The following is a 7,309-nucleotide window of genomic DNA, read 5'->3' on the forward strand; positions in this document are numbered from 1 at the left end:
TCTCTGGGGACTGTGCTAAGTCCCAGCAGGAAGGTGCAGCCACAAAGCTCCTGAAGTACATTGAATTGATGTTCTGAGTCTCAATATATAAGCATGGGGAATTGTTCTTTTAAAAGACAATGACAGAGAGAAACCTTTTAATGTGAGCCAGATGCAGCCATGATTTTGATTAAATGTTTGCTGGTAACCAGACTGAGGTGGGAACATCTGCCCACTGATGAGCTCCCTGGAGTTTTAGCAGGTGAATTTATGTAGTAAATATAACTCTAAGTACTTCTTCCTGAGGAGAGATGTTAGGGGGAAAAAAGCTTACTTTCCTTTTCTGCCATTTTTCCCCACCTGACATTTAGGAAGCCTAAGTAAATGCATTTCTGCACTGAGATAATACCACTTCCCCTTGGCCTCTTTGCTTCCTCAGCTTTGGCTTTACAGGTGACCAGTAAGTGTTGGTGCCAACATCTGGGCCACATGTGTGCAGGCATCTTGGGTTGTCCAAGAATAGTGCACAGCTCCATATGTGTCTAGTAGCAATCCTCTGATGTTAGAATTTGCTGTTGATATTTTTCATACACACTCACCCTCTTGAGCAAACACACTTCTCTCCTTTCAAATCTACCATCTTAGATGTCCTTACTAGACTGTCTTTGAAAGCTTGGATCATCATGCAGGATACATGATATTTAGAGGAAACATGTTTCAGTTGATGTTTCTGGATTCTTCTTGGTTCTAAGTCAGTTTAGATAAAACAATCTCAGATTAAACAATCTCCATCTGGAGGGCTTTACTCACCTCCCAATCTTCCATGCAAATACAAAGTCTATCTTGTCTTATCACAAGTTACCACCCTGCAGATTATCCATCACTACCTAGACTCTTATTCATATACTGTTCTACACTTGACAAAATTGGACCCAACTCTCTCCCTTTCTTCAGAAGCCCTTCTTTCCTGCCCTCTGAAATTCAGTCTGTCATTAAGAAACTCCCCATTAGCTCCAAGTTCTTCTCTCAATCTTCCATTAATCTCTGTTTTATAACTGGAATATGACTATGGCTTGAGGAAATCACTTCCTCTGCAGTCCTCTTAAGTGAAAATTTGTTTTCCTCACATACCCCAAGGAGTTGAGGTGAACTAGATGGATGCTCCTCATTGTCACTTTCAAACCACTTTTGCTGCTTTATCTTTCAAAACTCACAGGTCATTTGTAGTTCTTGCTATTAAATACTATCATGTGCTGTCCCATCTTATTTTTTTTAGCATTATTCATTAGACACTTTCCTGAGTCACTTTCTTCTTGTCCACTTTTAGTACTGCCACCATTTTGGCAATGTCAACATCTGTCATCTATGTGGATATTCATCCAGCGTTTTTGGCTTTATAAATCATTCATGCCCTCAATTCTAATGATAGTTTTCTTCTATTGTTCTTTTTTTTTTTTTCAAATAAACATAATTTATGATAGACCACACTTGAAACGTCTCAAATGCTCATCAACAGAGAAACAGATAAATTCTGGTATTTTTGCACAGTGAGCCACTCACTTTAATACTCATGCTCTAGACATTAATAAACTCAAAAATTATAACAACTTGGAAATCTTGATGTTAAAACATACAGTTTTGGCCTACAACTGATTATTCTTCCTGCAAAATATTAATACCTCTCTCACATGCATGCACGCACACACACACACACACCTCTAAATATTCATCAGTTTTGAACTTCAGTCTGTGAACTCTACTACTTTTCACTATCAGCCATACTTCTCAATTCTCATTTCCTCATTCCTTACTAATTTATCATTAGTATCACTAACCTTCATAAACCTTCATCTCTCTATTCACTTTCCCACCCTAGTATTTCCCTGGCCACCAGGGAAGCTCCAAGAAAACTGGAGTTGGTAGTCATTCCCTTCTTCAACGGATCTTCCCAACCCAGGGATCGAGCCTGGGTCTCTCACATTGTAGGGAGATTCTTTACCATCTGAGCCACTAGGCTCACTCATAAAATGGGAACATGACTTTTGGGAACCCTCGCTGGTGGCTCAGTGGGTAAAAAATCTGCCCGCCATGCAGAGATACAGGAGCCATGGTTTCAATCCCTGGGTCGAGAAGATCCCCTGGAGAAGGGCATGGCAACCCACTCCAGTATTCCTGCCTGGAGAATCTTATGGACAGAGGAGCCTGGTGGGCTATAGTCCATGAGGTGGCAAAGAGTTGGAAATACTAAAGTGACTGAGCATAGCACACACATGGACTAAATTGGGCTTCCTTGATGGCTCAGATGGTAAAGAATCTGCTTGCAATATGGGATACCCAGGTTTGATCCCTGGGTTGGGAAGATCCCTTGGAGAAGGGAATGGCTACCCCCTCCAGTATTCATTCCTGGAGAATCCCATGAACAGAGGAACCAGTCAGGCTACAGTCCATGGGGTTGCAAAGATTCAGACATGACTGAGTGACTAACACTTTCACTTATACAAGGTAGGCTACATTTCTCATTTTCTTTTGCAATTAGTTGTGGCTGTGTGAGTTTTTTCCCAAAGAAATGCAAGCAGGAGTAATTGTGGTTATGTGCATTTTTTCCAATGAAATGTGAGCAGGAGTAATACATGCTTCTTTTGACCATGGCCCATAAATATTTCCATGTGCACTCCTATATGCTCTTTTCTGCTTCTAAAATTGGAATGGAGATGTCCTGGCAGAGATGACAGAAAGTGCTATTTTGTCATTTATCTGATAGAGTTATGATGGGGATTAATTCATATATGAATATTTAGCATATTTCCTACATAGAGCTAGTGGTCAATAAGTGTTTTATATCCTATAATTATTATTAAAGTCTTTGTACATTACAGTAATCATCCAGGATGGGAAAAAATGTACACAATCTCTCATAACTCAGGAGACAGTACAACTAAGTCTGCTGTTTTGTGGTCAGTTCTGTGCTGTTCTGTGGTCAGAATCAGACTTGCTGATTCAGCAGTCTTTTCTCTTTTTACACAGTTTCTCTGTTGATGAACTGAGAGAATTCTAAGCCGTATTTAATAATAGTTAAAGGTCCATAATTTGGGAAATACTTATCTAGTGAAAAGCAGTTTAGCTAAAAACAATATGAAAATCTTGGTTATAATGGTTATGAGAATTCTAAACTGTGCTAAACACCTTGTATTTACATAACATTTTTTCTATAAAAGAGCCCTACCACACCTCTTCCCCTACTTACCTATATCTGATACTCTCTTCTGTGGGCCAAAAGGAAGTTCAGACCATCCAAGCCCTGACATGTGTGTGGAACTCTCCAGCTTTATCCCCATTTGCTTCCATAGAAACCAAGCCAGTCTCCTTCCTCTGCTCTCTTCAGCCATTCTTGAACTTGCCTAAGAGTTGTCTTTTCTCCCCCCAAAATCTTATTATATCAGTAATGAAAATTTTCATACTTTCTGGGTATATGTGTCATCAGTCTCAACATCCAAACCAAATTTTGGTTGAAGGGTCCATTCTGTCTCTGTGGTGTGATGGCAGCAACTGGCCCCAAGAGCAGAAGACGAGATGCTGTCCCTTACCAGCAGGTGTTTTTTCTCTCTTTTTTGGCTTTTGAACTGGCTCTGCTGTATGCTGGTAAACATGCACTTTGAGCCACAGCCATCTGGATAGCTTGTGCTTTGACCTTGCTTCTTTGTGCTACATGTGTGAGTGACTGTTAAACGTTTGACCAACATAAATCAGTATAGACTATAGCCAGTTGGCATATAGTGAAAGGATTATTGGATTGGGGCCCTCCATAAAGCAGTTCTGAACTGTGTATCTCAATCTGGATTTGTGAGTATCAAGTTGAATCATGTGTATCAATTCCAAAATAACTCATCACTGATACTAACCTCAAAGAAATGATGCCTACTTTGTGAACATTGGTTGTGTCTCAACCATATGTTGGCCCCCTTTCTATATAGAACTCAGGAGAAAAACTTATAGTCTGTTCAATATAGACGATATAAAGGAAGAGCACTAATATGAAGGAAGAACAGTTATTATGTGGGATGCTGAAGTCATACTTCTAAAAGTAAATGACTGTGTGTGTGTGTGTGTGCACGCACATGCGTGCATGTGCATGTGTGTATGGTCAGTCATGTTTGACTCTTTGTGAACCCATGAACTGTAGCCAGCCAGCCTCCTCTGTCCGTGGGATTTCCCAGGCAAGAATACTGGAGGGGGTTGTCATTTCCTCCTCCAGGGGATCCAACCTGCATCTTCTGCATTGGCAGGTGGATTCACTAGTACCTTACAAAATGCTCCTGCTGCTGCCACCTAGGCCTTATAAATACAAAGGATCTGGATCTTCTGGGCTCTAGAGAGAAACATGTATGTCACCTCTGTGACAAAGCCAAGATATTAATTCAACCATTGCCATGGGGACCATGCCATGACAGTACTAACTTGATTTGGGGATCTCTGGAAGAAGAAACTTATAAAAAACTTTTCACTATAAGATAAATAACGTCTCAGGATCTAATTTTAAAATTAAGACACAAAACTCCAAATTGTCAAGAACCTCAGAAATGAGAAATCTAAAAACTTGTCACAGCAAAGAGGAACCTAAGAAGGTGTAACCTGTAATGACTAAATTTAAAGTAGTATCCTGGATGGGATACTAGGACAGCAAAAGGATATTAGGTACAAAGCAAGGAAATCTGATAAAGTCCAGACTTTAGTTAATAATACTGTTTCAGTGTTGGTTGACTAAGTTGAGCAAATGTTCCATACTAATGTACAGTGTTAACAAGGGGAATTGAATGTGGGGTATACAAATATACTCTTTACAATTCTTCTGTAAATCTAAAACTTCTTAAACAAAAAAGTTTTTTAAAAAACCACAAATACTAGGTGATGAGATCTGGAAGACAACAGAATTAAACACTGATGGGGGTGACCATGACTAATGGTTTGGAGGGAACACTTGCTCCCTAACATGTACACCACAAGAATTGAACCAGACAAGATGAGAAATCCTGGAAAATCAACATGGGAAGGCTCTTTAGTGGGTATTGAGGAAGCACACACTTTCTCAAACCAGAGCACATAGATTCCTCCATTCCTCTGTATGCTTCTCCTCCCCCATGGATTTTCAAGTGTGGTGCTTTGTGATGTCAGGCCATTTCAGGGCTACCATTGACTGGAGGACTTTCTTTCTGATCAGTCAAAGCTGATGGGTGTGGCCCTTTATTTTCCTGGAAAGGTATATAGAGAGAGGCCAGGCGCCTTGGTGTTGGACACTATTCCTACAACATGGCAGAAGTCATGAAGGAAGTGAAGGAGGAGGAGTCAGAGATTGAAATAGACACAATAAATTTGGAGCAACAAGAGTCAAGCACTAGAGGAAGGAAGAGATGTCTGGTCAATCCAATGGCTTGGACAGTGAGAAGGTCAGATTACCCTACCCATGTTCCTCCTCTTCATCCCCCAACTGAGATTTACCCTGCTCTTGCCTGGCACAAAGCCCTTCCTCAATGCACACCCTTTCTCTCAAAATTCTCCTTCCCATCCTCCTTCACTAATGTCTTTCCGGATGATTTTGCTTTCTTACCAGATAACCGAAAACTCATGAAGAAGGTAAAATCAACTCTTCAGCAGAATGTGGAGAAGAGTAAGAAAGGGAAGAAATCGATGATACTAGACTTCTACCACCACTCACAGAATAAAAAGAAGGAGAGTCAGCCAATGGTGGATGAACAAATCCCAGAGGATTCTTCCAACAGTTCTCCTGACAATTCTCCAAGTACCCGCCTGGACCCACCTTCAGTCTGAGACCTTGAGCAATCTGCTGTCCCTCCAGGAAAAGAACTGGCAGAATAGTCGTTTGTGAAGGGATCAAGCATACAGCAATGGTCACCTCGGTAGAGAGCAGGTACTCAGATGTTGATGATTAAAATATCAACAAGCTGTAAAAAGATGTGTGTGTATCTGTTTTTTGATGATGGGGAGGGGAGGAAAGGAAGGGTCAGGGAGGGAGGTGGAATCCTTCCTGTTTGGGGCCCAGACCAGCCAGTACATATTTAGCTAGACATGAGAATGAGGACAGGATGAAGACTGAGCACTGAAGACTGAAGATTTCTGAGCACGGAAGATTTCTTCCTGAACACTATATCCCACTGGTGAGGAGGAACAGGACTTGGTATTTCTGTGTGTCTGGGAGATCCCAGCTGGGGAGAGGGGTGATGTAGGGGTGGTGGCCATGTGTAATAATCAAATTCCACTTTTGATGTTTGACAATTGAGTTTTTAAGCCTCATCAATTTCTGTTCCTTTTCTGGCCCACATTTGGGTAAGCTGATAAAAACAGCCAGGGAGTAAAGGAACATACAATAGAAACAGATATACCTAACCTTAACCATTGGAATTATTGCCTTGCCTACATTTCCCATAGCCAAAACATCCATTATCCCAAAAGATCCTCTAGTGCACATGGATAATCTGACTCAGTGAGTAATAAAATTCTTTGCCCCCTATAATCACCTTTAAAAATATGAGACGCTATCGACCTTTCCCCTTAGTTAAAATAACACGTTTCACCTCAGATGTTTTTAAAAAGATTCATTTAGATGAAAGCAGTGTCTTCACAGATTGAAACTCATGATAGGAGACCTATTTAGAGAAGGTGTGGTTATCCCCACTCCTGTTGCAGTTGACAAGTTTTACTTGATCTTAAACCTGGAAAATAAGAACAGTGCCTCAGTGTGAACTTGTACCCTTGGTGTCATGTCCCCACTCACAAGGGCTTCATGGATATTATTGAAACTACTGTTTCCACTGAATAACTGGTAAATACTTTGTAGTCATAGCATATAATTTGGCTAGCATGCTCTTTTTAGTGCCTATTTCACCAACCTCTCAGCTACACTTTACCTTCACCTTAAAAGGGACATGATACACCTTCACCTGGCTACTCAGTGGGTCCAATGTCCAAACCTGCCGTCTCACAGCAGGAAATATTTTCACCAGCTCTAGGTTTTTCCAGGTACACAATTATGACCTCATACTGGTGACATCCTCCTTTGAGGAGATTCCTATGACACACATAGTACAGACCCACCACTTCAGTTAAGTTCCTGAAAATTCTTTGGTAAGTGGAAGACTGCTCCAATCTTGACAGTGTCGAGAAACAGTTTTAGTCTTCTTAGGACCCATATTGTTAAAACAAGCCCAACATATTTTAGACATTTTTAGATTCTGGAGGCAACATTTCCTCATATACACATTTTTTTTTTTTCGCTCTGTAACTTCCAAATAGGCCCACCTTGAATGAGACTCCCTAT

Source organism: Bos indicus, chromosome X (genome assembly GCF_029378745.1).
Source record: "Bos indicus isolate NIAB-ARS_2022 breed Sahiwal x Tharparkar chromosome X, NIAB-ARS_B.indTharparkar_mat_pri_1.0, whole genome shotgun sequence".
In the NCBI taxonomy this organism is placed as follows: Eukaryota; Metazoa; Chordata; class Mammalia; order Artiodactyla; family Bovidae; genus Bos; species Bos indicus.